Source organism: Peromyscus eremicus, chromosome X, assembly GCF_949786415.1.
Source record: "Peromyscus eremicus chromosome X, PerEre_H2_v1, whole genome shotgun sequence".
NCBI classification, from domain to species: Eukaryota; Metazoa; Chordata; class Mammalia; order Rodentia; family Cricetidae; genus Peromyscus; species Peromyscus eremicus.
The window spans coordinates 15,048,176-15,066,899 of NC_081439.1; positions in this window are offsets into that span (position 1 = coordinate 15,048,176).

Genomic DNA, 18,724 nt, shown 5'->3' on the forward strand with positions numbered 1-18,724 from the left:
GATAATTGTCATTGTTTAGGATGGTTGGTTACAAGTTGTTATTGTTAATGGTCAGGAAAAAGACTAAACAAAGGAGATTAGATTTAGGGTTCTTGTTTGGAAAAAAAGAGGATATATATATATATACTCTTATATATATATAAGGTAGATTATTGAATCTACTTTAAAAAACGATATAGAAATGATAGAATAAAGGGTAGATTATTGAATCCACTCTGAAAAAATATAGAAATGATAGAATAAAGGGTAGATTATTGAATCTACTCTGAAAAGAAAAAAGAGAGCATATGGGTATGATAAAAAAAGATAGTCTATTGAATCTACTTTCAGAAGGCAACTACTAGTTTTAAATATTTTACATTAGATTGGATTTTTGTATATTTTACACAAATTATGTATATTGCTACAGATTTGAGATTGATTTATATAGATATAAAAGATAAAAAGTTAGATTATTGAATCTATTTTAAAAGGCAACTGCTACTTTTAAATATTTTACATTGGATTGGATTTTTGTATATTGTATACAAATTATGTATATTGATACTAATTTGATATTAATTTTGTTAGAATATATTGTACATATGTTTCTAATCTTGTTCAAGGTATTGTACCTATACAGTTCATTTAAAATGTAATGCAAATTGCTAGTTCTTGAAAGTTATTTTTACTAACTATTTAGGATATAAGAAATGTAAAAAGTTAGTAGTTAATCATTACAATTGAACTTGTAGTCATATTAGGTATGTTTTCAAAGTAAAGCAGAGATATATTTTAGATAGAAAGGTCATCTTCAAAAACTTCAGAGATCTGCAGAATATGGCATTTTAGATGTTTTAATAACAGATTTTTTTCTTTTTTTGTGACAATGAGACATGTATGCTCCTGGCAGCACCAGTATACTTCAAAGAAAATGATGGGCATTGAAGAATCTCCACATGGAGTTTACTTTCATTGTAACAAATTTAGCCACTGGGGAAGAAAGTGCCCTTGCATTGACTGCTGACAGTATGCTGTTCAAAATGGACAAGTAGGACGCGAAACAAAGGACTGCTGAACCTTGCCAAGACAAGGTAGGAAGGCTCTTTAGAAAAATCCTGCTTCACAAATGAGTCTGTCAGATATGCTAAGCCTGTAGGCTGAAGATGATGCCCCAACGTTTCAGAGAAACCTCAGGTGAGTGTCCAGGCAGCCAGATGTTTCTGTCATTTCACAAAATTTTTAGAAGTCACTTGTTTGCACTTCCTTTTACTCAGTTAATATAATTTCATTCTCGGGTCTCTGAGGAAGTTGAAGATTGGGTAGTTATATTTTCCTTTCTTAAGAAATTCAGAAAAGAATCTCACTAAAGAGGTATGAAGTGTATAAGTTTGAAAGACATCAAAGGATAGTTTTGGTTATACGAATTAGGATAGAAGGTAAATTAGATACAATCCTTTGGATTCACAAAAATAGAATAGATAATGGAATATTTTCTCTGAATTTGTCAAATGCAAATGGACTAGACATTGTTGATGTATTTATTGCTTGTATATATTGTATATAGTTATTGTACTTATTGTATATAATTTTTCTTATATTAATTATAAATTTTAAATTTTTTTATTTTAGATAATAAAAGGGAAATTTGGTGATATATTGTGTCCCCCAAAATATTGTGCACCCTAATAAATGTTGTGATATTTTGTTTGTGTTCTGACAAATAAAGCTTGCCTGAAGATCAGAGGGTAGAGCTAGCCACTAGTTAACCATAGAGGTCTCGTGTAGTGGGTAGCTGTTTCAGATTTGACCTGGAAGTACTACCCCCATTGAGGCTTCCAGTAACTGTCACGCCTATGAGGCAGGGCAGAGAGAGTAGCCCTTAAGACACGAGATCCAGATGTGCCAGCTCTCTTGGTTCCTGGATCTTGGAAGCTGGAGTTCGACAGAGCAGAGTTCTCCAGAGAACATCACCAGACTGCGCTACACCTTTCCCAGACCCTGTAACTTACCCTTTACTTGTAAGTTACCCCACAAAATAAACCTCCCTGTAAACTATGTGGAGTTGCCTTAATACTTCCACCAATAGTCTGGAGGTCTGTACACAGGAAACAGGAAGTGATATGGCTGGGTAGAGAGAGGAAGTGATAAGGTGAGACAGAGACAGGAGCTCAGAACTTTTTGTTCTGAGGAGCTGGAGAGGTAAGTAGTGACTATGGCTACTCCTTTGCTTCTCTGATCTTTCAGCTTTACTCTGATATATGACTCTGGGTTTTTATAATTAAGACTAACTAGGATTGTGCTTCAGGGACCTTGCTGTCAGTTGGTGGAGAGCAAACAATAGCCTTGGCAACAGCCCAGATTGTTTGGAGATTCCCCTGGGACGCTTGGAAAACAACTCAAGTAGATGTAACCAAATCCCAGTAGTGGGAGCTTCATTTGGTGACAAGAGATGACCAGGAGAGACTCTGTTTCCCCCATTACTTTGAGATTTCATTTAGATTTCCTTCATATATGTAAATATTTTAGGAAACTTCTACTGTATTAGGTTTCCATACTTCCCCTCAACTGGCCCTTAATTTTAGCTGTCTCTCACTTTATTCCTCCCTCATCTCAATTTCCTCCTCCTCCTCATTTGATCCTCCCGATCCAGTCCCCCACCATCCATTCATAAATATCTATTCCATTTCCCTTTCCTAATGAGATATATATGTACCCGCTGTCCCTTAATCTGTACCTAACCTCTGTGGTTGTATGGATTGTAACTTGGTTATCATTTATTTAATGGGAAGTATCTACATATAAGCAAATACATACCATATTTGTATTTCTGAGTCTGGGTTACCTCCCTTAGGATGATTCATTCATAGTTCCACCTTTTGTCTACAGATTTCATGATGTCATTTTTTATGGCAGATAAATGTTCCATTGTACAAATGCACCATATTTTCTTTATTCATTCCTCTGTTGAGGAATGTCTAGGTTGTTTCCAATTTCTGGCTATTATGAATAGAGCAAGCAGTGAATATGTTGAGCAAGTGTCTCTGTGGTAGAATGAAACATCCTTTGGGTATATGCCCAAGCGTGGTAGTGGTATAGCTGGATTTTGAGATTGATCTATTCCCATCTTCCTGAGGGACCACCACACTGATTTGCACAATGGCTGTTCAAGTTTGCAGTTAAGTAGAATTGAGGACATTTGAGGGATGGTATGGAAACCTAGTTCAGGGGAAACTTCTAAAAATATATGAAGGTGATCCTATTGAAGAGTCCAAATAATGAGGGAGACAGTGTCCCAGTAGACTATGACATGTCACCAAATGAAACTTCAAGTACCAGGACTGTAGTTGCTCATATGAACTACATAGACTGAAGCAGCATGCATGGGGCCTACACTGCTCTGCACCAAGTCCTCTGTCTACATTGTAGCCTCTGGTTTTCAGTATTTTTATGGGACTCTTGAGTGTGTGAAGGAGTTGGTCTCTGAGTCTTGTGCCTCCTCTTGGGCTCTTTTCCTTCTGTTTGTTTGTCTTGTCTCTTCCTCATTCCTCCCCCATCTACTCCTCCTCCATTTCTCTTAAGAAATGGGTGGGCCTCCCAAGGATATCAGCCAACAATGGCATATCAAGTTGCATGTCACCTAGGCACCTCCTCTCCTATTAAGGCTGGACAGAGCAACCCAGTAGGAAGAAAGGGTCGGAAAATCAGACACCAGAGTCAGAGACAGCAGGGAAACAGCCACCCTGCCTGATGCTTAATGTTCAGACAGGAGCAGGGAACCACATATGTGCGTGTGGTGGGAAGACAGCCAACCCGGTTCCTCAAGGTTCTGGCTAGTCGGAAGACAGCTAGACCTGCCTGATGCTTTACTGCTCAGACGGGTGCTGGCCGTTTGGGAACCCCAAGGCCCTTGCTGGTGGGAAAAGAGCCACCCAGTTTCCTTAAGGACCTGGGCAGTAGGATGACAGCCGCCTCCACCTGATGCTTAACTGCTCAAAAAGGGCGAGTTGTGTGGGAACCCCAAGATCCTCCTGATGGGATGACAGCCACTTAAGGTTCTCATGGCCCGGGCTGTTGGGATGACAGACACCCAGGTTCGTCAGTGGCACAGCTGGTGGAATGACTGCCACTCGGTGTCCTCAGGGCTCTGGCTGGTGGGAAGACAGGCACCCCGCCACCTGGTGCTTAACCCCCAGCCACTGCTCAGACAGATGCTAGCTGGCCTGAACCCAGAAGAACCCGGCTGGTGGGATTCCAGCCATCCATGTGTCATGAGTAACTGCTGAGTTGCTGGCTAGTCTTTGGAACACCAGAGGCTCTGGGAGGCAGGAAGAGGCCACCCGTGGTTCTCAAGGCTCTTGGTGGTTAGAAGACAGCCTCCCCTGCCTGATGGTTAATTGCTCAGACATGGGCGAGCTGACTGTGACCCACAAGGCCCTGGCTGGTGGAATGAATGACACCTGGGATCCTCAACACTAGGGCTGGCAGGAAAACGGCTACCCTGCCTCATGCTTAACTGCTCAGACAGGTGCCGGAACCCCCATATCTCCAGGTGACTGGAAGACAGCCTACTCGGGTTCCTCAAGGCCCTGTCTGGGGGGATGTCAGCCACCTGTGGTCTTCAAGGCTGGAGGATGAGAATATCCAGGGTTCCTCAAGGCTCTGCCTGGCAGGGAAACAGCTACCCTGCCTCATGCTTAACTGCTCAGACAGGTGTCGGAACCCCCATGTCTCCAGGTGGTGGGAAGACAGCCTACTCTGGTTCCTCAAGGCCCTGTCTGGGGTGCGTCAGCCACCCAGGGTCTTCAAGGCCCTGGCTGGAGAATGACAGTAGCCCGGGGCCTGAAAGTCTCTGGCTGGTGGGAAAACAGCTACCCTGCCCTATGCTGAACTCTTCAGAAAGGGTCGCAGACGCCCAAAAGGGGTCCTCATGGCTATTGCTAGTGGAAAGACAGCCACACCTGCTTGATGAATAAATGCTCAGACAGTTGCTAGGCAGCAGGAACTTGCACGGCCCAGTCTTGCTGAAAGACTGCCACCCCCAACCTGAGGCTTAACCTCTCAGACTTGGCCACCCTCCGGGACCTCCCAGGCCCCATCAGGCATAAAGAGAGACACTCAGGGTCCTCAAGGCTCCGGCTAGTGGGAAGATAGTCACCCCTGCCTGATGTTTAACTGCTCAGAAGGATTCTAGCTGTTTGAAAACCGCAAGGCCCTGGCTGGTGGGAAGAGAGCCACCCGGGGTCATTAAGGCCCTGGGTGGTGAGATGCCTGCCAACCAGGGTCCTCAAGGACCTGGCCAGTAGGATGACAGCCACCTCCACCTGATGCTTAACTGCTCAGACAAGGGCCAGCTGGCTGGGAACACCAAAGGTCTCTGCTGTTGGGATGAGAGCCACTTAGGGTCCTCATGGCCCTGGCTTGTGGGATGTCAGCCACCCGGTATCCTCAAGCATCCAGCTTACATGAAGACAGTCACGCCAACCTAATGCTTACTTGCTGAGAAGAGTACTAGAAAGCCTGGACCCCCAGGTCCCTGCCAGTCGGGAAGACAGCCACCCAGGGTCCTCAAGACTCTGACTTGTGGGAAGATAGGCAACTGTGTATGATGTCTAAATGCTGAGATGGGAGCCAGGTGACCAGGATCCCTACAACCCTCCTGATGAGTAGACAGCCACCCAGGTCCTCGAGGCTTTGGCTGGTGGGAAGACAACCAGCCCTGTATAATGTTTAAATGCTCAGATGGAGGCCAGGCGACCAGCATCCCCATGCCCCTGCTGGTGGGATGACAGACACCCAGGGTCCTCAAGCCTCTTGCTGGTGGGAAGACAGGCAGCCCTGCATGATGTTCAAATGCTCAGATGTGGGCCAGCTGACCACGATCCCTATGCCTTTGCTGCCCGGATGACAGCTACCCAGGGTTCTCAAGGTTCCACCTGATGGGAAGACAGCCAACACTACCTGATGCTTAACTGAATTGTGCTAGCCCACAAGGAACCACAGGGACCTGGCTGGTGGAAAGAGAGCCAACCTGGGTGGTGAGATGACAGCCACCCAGGGTCCTCGAGGACCTGGCCGGTAGGATGACTGCCACCTCCACCTGATGCTTAACTGCTCAGACAACGGCCAGCTGGCTGGGAACACCAAGGCCCTCACTGATGGGATGACAGACACTTAGGGTCCTCAAAGCCCTGGCTGGTGGAATGACAGCCACCCAGTGTCTTCAAAGCCTCAGCTGGTGGGTTGAAAGCCACCAGGGGTCCTTAAGTCTCCAGCTCTCAGGAAGACAGCCAACCCAGCCTTAACCTTAACTATTCAGATGTGGGCAAGCTGGCCAGTTAAACCAAGATTCCTGCAGGTGGGGCTGAAAGCCACCTAGGGCCCTGAATCCCCTGGCTGGTGGGATGACAGCCACCTGGGATTTTCGAGGGTCCAGCTTGCCTGAAGACAGCCACACCCACCTGAAGCCTAAGTGCTCAGAAGGTGCTAGCCGGCTTGCACCCACAGGTTCATACCAGGCGGGAAGACAACCATTCACGGTCCTCAAGGTTCTGGCTGTTGGAAGACAGACAGCCCTGCATGATGTTTAAATGCTCAGACTTGGGCCAGCTGACTGGAATCCCCATGGCCCTGCTGGCAGCATGACAGCCACTCAGGATTCTCAAGGTCCTAGCTGATGACATGAGAGTCACCTAGAATCCATAAGGCTCCCGATGGCTGAGCACAGCCAGCCCAACCTGATCCTTAACTGCTCGGAAGGGGCCAAGCCGGTGGGACCACCAAGGCTCCAGCTGGTAGGAACAGAGCCCCGCCCCCCGGTGTCCTCATGCCCTGCTTGGTGGGAAGAGAGCCCCCTAGAGTCCCCAAGGTTCCTGCTTGGTGGGAAGACAGCCACCTGGGGTCCCCAAGGCTCTGGAAGGCATGAAGACATCTACTCTGCCTGATACTTCACTGTTCAGAAAGGGGCTGGGATCCCCATATCTCTGACTGATGGGAAGACAGTCAACTGGGGTCTTCAAGGCCCTGGCTGATGGGATATCGCCCAAAAAGGGTGCTCAAGGCTCCACCTGATAGGAAGCCAGCCAGCCCTGCCTGATTCTTAACAGATCAGCCGGGTGCTAGCTAGCTGGGACTCAGAAAGGCCAAGCAGGAAGGAAGACAGCCACCCCAGCCTGACCCTTAACTGCTCAGACAGGCCAGCCAGCTGAGATGCCCAGGGTTCCAGCTGTTAGGAAGACAGCCAATGGAGGTCCTCATGGCTACCAGCTTGTGGAGAGAGAGCTACCTCTGCCTGATGCTTGACTGCTCATAGGAGAGCTAGGTGACTGCCCCCCTAGGCACTGGCTAACAGGAGGACAGCTACTGTACCTGATGCTTAACTGTGCCTAGTTAAGCATCATATCTCTGGCTGTTGGGGAAAAAGCCACCCGGGATCCTCAAGGCCATATCTGGGGGGAGGGACGTCAGCCACTCGGGGTCTTCAAGGCCCTGGCTGGTAGGATGAGAGTCTCCCTGGGTGCTCAAGGCTACTGCTGGTGGGAAGACAAATACCATGCCTGATGCTTAACTGTCAGACAGAGACTGGGAACCCATATCTCCAGGTGGCGTGAAGATAGCCAAACGGGGTCCTTGAGGCCCTGGGTGGTGGGAATACAGCCATGACTCCCCCAACCCAGCCACTCAGACAGAGGCTAGCTTCTTTGAACCCCTAAGTTTCAGGCTGGTGGAATTTGAGCCATCCAGGCATAATGCTTATCTACTAAGTCCCTGGCTAGCCTTTGGGACCCCAGAAGCTCTGGCTGGCAGGAAGTGGACCACGTGTGGTCCTCAAGGCTCTTGGTGGCAAGAAGACAGCCTCCCCTGCCTGATGGTTAACTGCTCAGACATGGGCCAGCCACGACCCCAAAGGCCCTTGCTGGTAAGATGACAGCCACCCGAGGTCCTCAATGCTCCCCGTTTGTGAGAAGACAGCCACCACTGCCTGATGGTTAACTGCTCAGACATGGGCCAGCTGACAACGACCCCTAAGGCCCTGGCTGGTGAGATGACAGCCACCCGAGGTCCTCAAGGCTTCCCATTTGTGAAAGACTGCCACCACTGCCTGATGGTTAACTGCTCAGATATGGGCCAGCTGACCACGACCCCCAAGTCCCTGGCTTGTGAGATGACAGCCACCCGAGGTACTCAAGGCTCCCAGTTTGTGAAAGACAGCCACCACTGCCTGATGCTTAACTACTTAAACAGGTGTTAGAGGTTCACGAAACCTAAGGCTGTGGTTGGTGGGAAGAGAGCCACCTGGGGTTCTTAAGGCCCTGAGTGGTGAGATGACAGCCACCAAGGGTCCTCTAGGACCTGATCGGTAGGAAGACAGCCACCTCCTCCTCAAGATTAACTGCTCAGACAAGGGTCAGCTGGCTGGCATCCCCAAGGCTTTCAATGATGGGATGAGAGCCACCCAGGGTCTTCAGGGCCCCAGCAGGTGGAATGACAGCCACCAGAGGTCCTCAAGGCTCCAGTTGGCTGGAAGACAAAACCACCCACCTGATGACTATGAGGTCAGAAGGGTGCTAGCCGGCCTGGACTCACAGGTCCCTCCTGCTGGGAAGACAGCCACCCAGGGTCCTCAAGGCTCTGGCTGATGTGAAGACACCCAGCCCTGAATGATGTTTCAGTGCTCAGACTGGGGCCAGTTGACTGGGATCCCCATCGCCCTGCTGTCTGGATGACAGCAACTTAGGGTCCTAAAGGCCCTGGTTGGTGGGGGGGCAGCCACCCAGGGTGTTCAAGGACCCAGTGTGTGGGATGACAGCCACCAGGGTTCCTCAAGGCTCCAGCTGGCTGGAAGAGAGCCAACCCTTTCAGAATATTAACTATTCAGAAGCAGGCAAGCTGGCCAGGTAACCCAAGGCCCCTGCTGTTGGGAAGAGAGCCACCTAAGGTCCTTGAGGCCCTGCCTTGTAGGATGACAGCCTCCCCTGATCCTCGAGGGTCCAGTTGCCTGAAGACAGTCATGCCCACCTCATGCCTCTGAGCTCAGAAGGGTGCTAGCTGGCCTGGTCAAACATGTCGGTACCTGTCCCTAAGACAGCCACTTAGGGTCCTCAAGGCTCTGGATGGTCAGAAGACAGCCAGCCCTGCATGATGTTTAAATGCTCCGACTGGGGCCAGCCGACAAGGATCTCCATGGCACTTCTGGCGAGATGACAGCCACCCAGGGTCCTCAAGGTCCTGGCTGGTGACATGAGAGTCACTTGGTGTCCTCAAGGCTGCTGCTGCAAGGACATAGCCACCCCCACCCGATCGTTAACTCCTCAGATGGGGACAAGCCAGCTGGGTACACCAAGGTCCTGACTGGTGGGAAGAGAGCCACTGTGCTTTCTGAAGGCCCTGGCTGATTGGATGAGAGCCTTCCACCCCACCCCATGTCACAAGGCACCAGCTGGCAGGAAGACAGCGATCCAGGAATGATGTTGAACTGCTCACACTGGGGATAGCAGTCAGGAACCCTGAAGACCCCAGTTGGAAGGAAGAAAGCCACCCCTGCCTGGTGCTTAACTACTCAGAAGGGGGCAAGTCAGCTGGGACCAAAAAGTCCCCAGCTGGTGGGAACAGTGCCACCCGGGGTCCTCAAGGCCCTGCTTAGTGGGAACAGAGTCACCCAGGGTCCCCAAGGCTCTTGCTGGCAGGACTACAGCGACCCTGCCTGATGCTTCACTGTTCAGACAGGGTCTGATACCCCCATTCTCCCGGCTGTCAGTAAGACAGCCACCCGGGGTCCTCAAGGCCCTGGCTGGTGGGATGAAGCCCAACCAGGGTCCTCAAGGCTGCACCTGATGGGAAGAGAACCAGCCCTGCCTGATGCTTAACAGATCATACAGGTGCTAGCCTGCAGAGACTCCTAAGGTCCAGGCAGGCAGGACGACAGCCACCCCAGCCTGATCCTTAACTACTCAGACAGGCCACCCCCCTAGACTCCTAGGGTTCCAGCTGTCAGGAAGATAGCCACCAGCCCTCCTCCCCACCCTCAGACAGAGGCTAGCTTTCCTGAACTCTGAGGACCCCTGCTGGTGGAATTCCAGCCATCCATACATGATGCTTCACTGCTCAGTCATTGGCTAGCCTTTGGGATTCCCAAGGATCTGACTGGCAGGAAGAGGCCACTCGTGGTTCTCAAGGCTCTTGGTGGCAAGAAGACAGCCTCCCTTGCAGGATGGGTAACTGTTCAAACAGGGGTCAGCTGACCACGACCCCCAAGGTCCTGGCTGGCAGGATGACAGCCACCCGAGGTCCTCAAGGACCCAGTTTTTGAGAAAACAGCCACTACTGCCTGGTGCTTAACTGCTCAGAGGGGTGCTACTGGCCACGTCTTGCCAAGCAAAGGCTGACTGTAATACAGCCTCCTGCCCCTGTGACTTAAACTCTCAAATTTGGCCACCCTCTGGGAACCCAAGGCCCCATCTGGCTGGAACACAGCCACCCGGGGTCCTAAAGGCCCTGTCTAGCAGCATTTCAGCCAGTCGGGGTCTTCAAGGCCCTGGCTGGGAGGATGAGATAATCCCGGGGTCCTCAAGGCTCCTGCTGGCCGGAAGACAAGTACCATGCCTGATGCTTAACTGTCCAGACAGGGGTCAGGTTACCCATATCACCCACCCAGGGTCCTGAAGGCCCTGGCTGGTGGAATGATGCCCAACCAGGGTCCTCAAGGCTCCACCAGACTGGAAGAGAGCCAGCCCTGCGTGATGCTTAACTTCTGAGACTGGTGCTAGCCGGCCTAGACTCCAAAGGCCCAGGAAGGCAGGAAGACAGCCGCCCCACCCTGAGACTTAACCTCTCAGACAGGCCAGCCCGCTGAGACCACCAGGGTTCCAGCTGTCAGGACGACAGCCACCAGGGTTCCTCAAGGCTCCAGCTGGATGGAAGACAGCCAACCCTTCCTGAAACTTAACTATTCAGATGCAGGCAAGCTGGCCAGGAACCTCAAGGCCCCTGCTGTTGGGAAGAGAGCCACCTAAGGTCCTAGAGGCCCTGCCTTATAGGATGACAGCCTCTCATGATCCTCGAGGGTCCAGATGCCTGAAGACAGCCATGCCGACCTGATGCCTATGTGCCCAGAATGGTGCTAGCTGGCCTGGACCAACAGGTCCTTGCCTGGCGGGAAGACAGCCACCCAGTCCTCTATCCTCAGGTTGGTGGGAAGACAGGCAGGACGACAGCTACTGTACCTGATGCTTACTGTGGAGACCGGTGCCGGGACCCCCATTTCTCCGGCTCTTAGGAGAAAGCCACCTGGGCTCCTCAAGGCCCTGTCTGGCCAGATGTCAGCCACTGGGGTCTTCAAGGCCCTGGCTGGTAGGATGAGAGTCTCCTGGGGACATCAAGGCTCCTGTTCGCAGGAAGACAAATATCATGCCGGATGCTATACTGTTCAGACAGTTGCCTGGAACCCCATATCTCTGGGAGGCAGGAAGACAGCCAATCATGTTGCTGGAGGCTCTGGGTAGGGGGAATACAGCAACACCCCTCTCTTCCACCACAGCCATGCTCAGACAGAGGCTACCTTGCTGGAACCCTGAAGACCCGGCTGGTGCAATTTCAGCCATCCATGCATGATGCTTCACTGCTCAGTCACTGGCTAGCCTTTGGGACCCCCAAGGCTCTGGCAGGCAGGAAGTGGGCCACCTGTGGTCCTCAAGGCTCTTGTTGGCAAGAATACAGCCTCCCCTGGCTGATGGTTAATTGTTCATACATGGGCCAGCTGACCATGACCTCCAAGGCCCTGGCTGGTGAGATGACAGCCACCCGAGGAACTCAAGCCTCCCCGTTTTTGAGAAGACAGTCACCACTGCCTGATGCTTAACTGCTAAGATGGGTGCTAGCTGGCTGGAACCTTCAAGGCTCAGGCTGGCTGAAACACAGCCACCCCCATAAGAGGCTTAACCTCTCAAATTCTGCCAGCCAGCAGACCCCCAAGGCCCCATCAGCAGGAAGACTGCGATTCCTATGACCCTGCTGATGGGTAGACAGCCACCCAGTGTCCTCAAGGCGTCACTTGATGGGAAGTGAGCCAGCCCTGCCTGATGCTTAACTGCTCAGAAGAATGCTAGCTGGCTGGGACTCCCAAGATGCGGGCAGGCAGGAAGACAGCCACCCCAGCCTGACCCTTAACTGCTCAGACAGGCCAGCCTGCAGAGACACCCAGGGTTCCAGCTGTCAGGAATACAGCCACCCGAGGTCCTCACGGCTCCAGGCTTGTAGGAAGACAGCCAAAACTGCCTAATGATTGATTGCTCAAAGGGGAGCTAACTGACGGCCCACCTATGCTTTGGCTGGCAGGAAGAGAGACACCCTGGGTCATCCAGACTCCGGCTGCCCGTAGACAGCCACCCCTACCTAATGCTTAACTACTTAGATGGGGCAAGCCGTCTGGGACATCCATGGCCCCAGCACGTAGGAAAAGGGCCACCTGGGGTCCTCAGGGAACTTGCTGGCTGGATTAGAGCCACCCAGAATCCTCAAGGCTCCAGATGGCTGGCAGGCAGCCACCCTGGTATGATGCTTACCTGCTTAGCCAGGGGTAGCCATCAGGGCCCCCCAGTTTCCTGGATTGTGGTAAGAAAGTCACCCATGTCTGATACTTAAGTGTTCAGACGGGTAGCCAGCCAGCTGGGATTCCCAAGTCCCAGTCTTGTGGGAAGACAGCCACCTCAGCAGGATGCTTAAATGCTCAGAATGGTACTAGCTAGCTGTGACCCCCAAGGCCTCGGCAGGCAGGAAGAATCCATCCGGGTCTACAAGGTTCTGGCTAGTGGAAGGATAGCATTCACAGTCTAATGTTTACTTCTCAGATGGGTGCCAACCAGTAGGGAACCCCAAGGCCCAGGCTGGTGTGATGACAGCCACCCAGTGTTTTCAAGGCCCAGGCTGATGGGAAGAAGCTACCAGTGTCCTCAAGGCTCAGGCTGGCAGGAAGATAGCCACCCCCACTTGATGCTTAACTGCTCAGATGGAGTCTAGCTGCCCAGGACCCCCAAGTCCCTGCCTGGTGGCAAGACAGCCATGGACCTACCTTGTACCTTTTTGGTGTCAGTCATGTGTGCCTTATTCCTATAACATTTCATATAAGGAAATATGTTTGGGGAAATGGAAGAGATAAAAAATGGAATGGTTCAGTGCTTGGAAAGACACAGAAAGTGAGAAATGAAGATGCTGAGGAGTGGCCGAGGTTGGAGGCCTGCTTGCCACCCGGATCCATGGTGACAGTGGTGAGGAGTACACTGAGGGGCTGGTCTGCCTGTTACCCGGTGCCAGGATGTCTGGGCAGGTTGCTGCCAAGAGCCATATCAGGGTCCTTGGCCCTACAGTAGCCAGGGTCTGTGTTGATGTCCATGGCTCCTGTTTCTGTCGAATGCTATGCCAATTCCAGTGGCCTGGGGTGGCTCCTGGGTCTGTGTTTGGGTCCATGATCTAGGCTGCCATTGTACCAATGGGGCGGCCTTTGCTGCTACCTGGGACCATCGTGACATCCAGGCATAGGCTGGTGCCGAGAACCATGTGTGGAACCATGGTCCTAACACAGCCGAAGTCTATGTTGATGCCAATGTCCCATAGTGCGACCAAAGTCCACATGAAGCCTGGGGTCTGGGCCATGGCCTGTGGCTTGTTGGTGTCCAGGGCTACACTGGAGATATCCTGATCCGAGTTGCCAGGGTTACCACTTGGAGATAGGATGTCGACCAGGCCGAACTGCTACCTGAAGCTCATGTCTAGGCCAGTGGCCCAGCTGCAGCTGGGGTCTATGTTGAAGTCTGTGGCCCAGGTTGCCACTAGGGCCAATACAGAGGCCCGGGATCTGGGCCAGAGCCTGTGACTTGGTTGGAGTTTGAGGGCCATGCCATAGCAGGGGTCTTATAGATATGGGTAGACTGCATTGCAACCTGGGGCTATGAGAACATCTGCACCCAGGCTGCTACAAAGGGCCATGTCTGGGTCCCAGGCCCTATAGCAGCCAGGGTCCCAATTGACATATGTGGCTCCTCATGAGATCCAGGCACAGACAATCGTCAAGTCAGATAACAGGATTTCGGTGGCCCTGGGGTGTATGCGGGCGTCCTTTACCTGAAAGCAATGAGACTAGGACAACTGCTCTACCACCCACTGCAGCTGATCCATCTCGAAAGCCTAATATGTCCTTATTAACTTACTAAAGTTCCGTGTTTAGAACATACAGATTTAGGCATTCATTTAATTCCTTTTATGAATTTATTCTTTATTTTTAATTTTTTATTTCTGGTCTCACTTGTAGTGTAGTTTGGCCAGAAACTCACTATGTGGCACAGAATGATCTGAAATTTCTGGCCATCTTCCTGCTCTGCCCTCTTTGGGATTATAGGAATTGGCCACTACGCTTACTGAATGTGTGTGGATGTGTCTGTGTCTTCCACACTTATAAACCCGCTCTCACATGTGTGCAAGCTACATGTGTGCAATGTTTGCCACTTGGCCTGGATCTCATTAGGTAGCCAAGGCTTGCCTCCAACTCCTGATGCTTTTGCCTCTGCCTCCCAAGATCCTGCCTGAGAGACTTGCTGACACCCATCTGCCTATCTCTAACACATATCAAGGCATCTAGGTTCTTAAGCTGAAAATGGAGAACATGGCTCCCCAGTGTAGGGAAATAAATCCCATTGCTCACTACTGGATTCTTAGTTCTCTGCCTAAATTACACGTTTCTCAGTGGGGATGGGGGCATTCTGACTGATGGGGAAAAGCCTGCCCTTACTACACTTGACTTGAGCATTCTTCTTTAAACTCTGATAAAAGATTCCAAAAGTTGACCTCCAGTAGTTCCACACAATGTGCTCCCGAGTTTTACCCTTGTAGGTTCTCAGCAGCAGCCGGTCCCCTCCAGATGACCAGATCCTAGCAAACAGATCAAGCATGTCACTCTCCATCCAGATTGAGAACCTTCACCACTTGCCTCCTATTACTGCCTTCATCAATGGGATGTGCCACGGTCCATTTGCCAATAGTGGCTCCCCAGGCAGTGTTTCAGCTTCAGACCTTGTGGGTCAACTGCCTTTGGAAATTAGGGTTTAAATTGTAGGTTAAACTGGACTAATGCCTTTCTGATTTATCTTTCCTTTGATGAGAGGCCCACAGACTTAAGTAGGTTCTCACTGTGGAGATTCAGTCTCTGACTTTGACATGCCTAGAGGCATGGACTCTGTATAAAATGCCATGTAATCAGTCTGAGGTATTAGGTAAGCATATCACATAATGATCATGGGCCTAACTGCAGCATGCTGTGGAGCATACCCAACGATCATCACATGACCACAAGAGTATCAAAGAAAACACAGTCCTGTTCATGACTGGATGCTGCCAGTCAAATCGAAACTGTTAGCATTTGAGTAAATGAGGCCACTCAGAGAGTTGAGAAATCACCAAGCATGTGTCAAGTCAACTTCAACAATGAAGGCCCTCAGAACATAAAGGAGACTTAACTGACCATGCTTAAGATGAGCAGTAGGAAGTCAATGTCCAGTCCTGGGTCACAGGGATACCACCAGATCAAGCATTGTAAAAGAGAGTGGTAATGAAGGTTATGATTGCATCCGTCCAGTCCTATTGGTTGAGTAACTTACCAGCATGTTGTCCCTGTGTGCTACATCACCTCTTTACGACTTTCTACTAGCAAGAAAGAAGATCCAGTCTGATCTCATACTTACATTGACTCCTGAGAGATGCCTACATGGGAAATACATTCCATAAAACTTGTGGACACTTTACTGGGTTTTTATTTATTTGTGTATGTTTACTTTTGTCTGTACATGGGATTGAACCTAGGGCCTGATACAGAGTAAGCATAATCTACCTCTGGACTATATTTACAGCAGCCTTTTCTTTTGAAATTTTCTTTTGACACAAACTCTCACATCCTCTACACAGACTATCCTTGAACTCAATCTGTAGCTCTGCCTTAGAGCCTGTCATCCTCCTGCCTCAGCCTCCCAGCTAGCAGGGATTACAGGCTTCCACCAGCAGGCTTGTGTTTTCATTTCTATTTGAAGGCAAGTCCTTGGACAACTTTCCTCTTCCACGAGAAGAAATGACCAGTACAGTTTATCCCCAGAGGGCCGTCAATTATCAGCTCTTCCTTTTTAGCTTCATTTATCCTGTATGTGTTATGGTGTTTTGAAAACTGACAACTAAATTTAGTTGCTCAACAGGAAATCTCAGCATATAAAAATACAGTGGCCAAAAGTGTCGCAAAGGCCAGTCAATTAGGATTGTAACAGTATTGGACCTCTCTCACAAAGATCAAGAAAGTGTGCCATGTTTATGCATGTGGTCCCTATCAAACTCTTTTACTTTAAAGAAACACACACACACACACACACACACACACACACACACACACACACAGACTGAGAGGACCACCTTGTGAAGAATTCTGCATCTCCCTCCTCTTGTCATGGTTCATACCGTTAACCATTTCTTTTTTTCAGAATTGATCCTGACCACAATCACTCACATCTGATACCAAGTATTACAGGATGAGATAACAGGTGTTAATTAGAGTCAGCTCCGAAATCTGCCTCAACTGGTGAGGATACAAGTGATCTTAATACACAGACCTCACATGATGTGGGAAAATAATGATGATGTAGAGAATGGCACAAGACTTCAGAAAATCCTTTAACAGTTAGGGTTTGATGGAGAGCTGGAAGTGACCTTTGTCTCAGTCTGTTCTGTGTTGTGGTCAAGTAGACAGAAAAGGATTCCCCAGAGGAAATGATCTAATGATCATGTTAATCTGCAGCAGGGACCATGTGCGAGTAAGTAGAAAGGATAGCATGAGGATTGTGATATCATGCAGGTGACTGTCATGTCTCTCAAGTGAAAAATCACAAAGTGAAACCAGTGCCATCTGCCCGTGGCCCAACTGAGGAACTTCACAATAATGCTGGTGATAAGACATACAGGAAGGAATACATAAGAACCTTCTCTGCTCATTAGGACTTGTCTAGGAGTCATTCAATGGGTACAAACAAGTCTACCATAAAGTTTGTCCCTCGAATTCCTTCTTGTGTAACTTGAGTCAAGATATCCCTCTTGTCTGTGGCCATGAGTAGACAAGCCCATCCTGACTAAAGACATTGAATTGCTCCATGCATCAAGTAGTAGTTGTGTATGAAAAACCACCAGGAGGATGTGGGTATCAGGTCAAAGGTCTTGATTTGGAGATGGAGGGAGTAAAGTCAGGGAGAGAGGGAGGGAGAGCTAGAGAGAGAGTGAATGTCAGAGATGGAGGGAGACAGAGAGTGTGAGAGAGAGGCAGGTGGGGCAGACAGAGAAGCACAGAGCAGAAGAGAGGAAGGAGAGACTGTTGTCATTCTCTGGTCCACTGTAAGCATCATGGACGGCATCACTAGGTTTAAATACTGTCTAGTTGCACAAGGCAATGAGTGGACATCTCCTGCTGAAGTGTCTAGAATCAACAGGCCTTGCCTAAAACAGCCCACCCACGTTAGAGGAAAGGGAGCTTGTACTAAGTTAAAAAGACCCGCTTTTCAACTCTGGTGTTCTTTCTCTGCAGTTGTGTGCCTTAAGCTGCTCATGGACTCCTGTCACTTTCTTCAGGATCTGATGGACAGGTGGACGACTTGTGTCAAGGTTCCCTCCCTGCCTCTGACTTCTAAAGCTCACCCTACTTCTGTCTCAAGGGGTGTTGGGAGGAACTCACTGGGGTGTAGCCCATACTAGATTGTTCCTAGAGGCCAGTTAGGTTCTTACTCCCTAAAAACAAGCCTTGTATCACCCTTGGCGAAAGCTTCTTTCCTTGTTCAGCTACTTGATTCTTCAGTGGAAAAGGATCCCTTCTCTTGCCTGCTGGTTCTTACAAAATACTTGTACTTTACACGAGGGACATTTGTGGAGGGTGAGATTCCACCATTCCAATAAGGACTTGGGATCTGTTAGGACATAGGCTGGTGATAACCAGTTAAATAACTTGCAAAAGACAGTAAGGTGTTGACACAGGACAAGAGATGAAGCAGGCAGATTTCCAGGAGTTTGAGTCCAGCTGGAGGTACACAGTCATTCCAGTTCCAGCTTGGTCACATGGTCAGAGCCTGACTTTAAACACAACCCAAATAAACGTCTTAGAAAGATCAGATATGATGGCACAAGCAGTGAATCCTAGCGCACTGGAAGCAGAGGCAGGCTGAGCTCCTTGTGTTCCACTAGCCCACCCTGCCCCAAACAACTGTATGGATTTTGATGATGTGAGATGCCCTCTTGCCAAGAAAGACTTGTTATACAACGGACAGTCATCCCACCCAGCTTTACAAGACCTCTTGAGTCAGATATCACGTCCAGTAGCTTAGACTTTATCAACATTAGACATAATAGATGGAACTGTAAGGAACAATACATAAGAGTTCACAAGTAGGGTTTGCACTTAAGCCACGGCATTGCTATGCACTTCTCTGACAGAATTACAAGTGCTTTGCACAAGGTCTGAAGGGCACACACGGGAGCATTCAAGGAAGAAGGCTTCTCCCTTGGAATACAAAGAGTGCAGTTACTAGACACAGGCTTCACATTTACAACTGCATGGGCTGACATTGGCACCATTGTAAGTAGAGATTGATTTCTGTAGAACATCTCCCTTCTGAGGAGCGGCCCTGTCATTCATTGCAGAATGAGAACCAGTCACATTCTCCCTCCTACCCAATGCTCA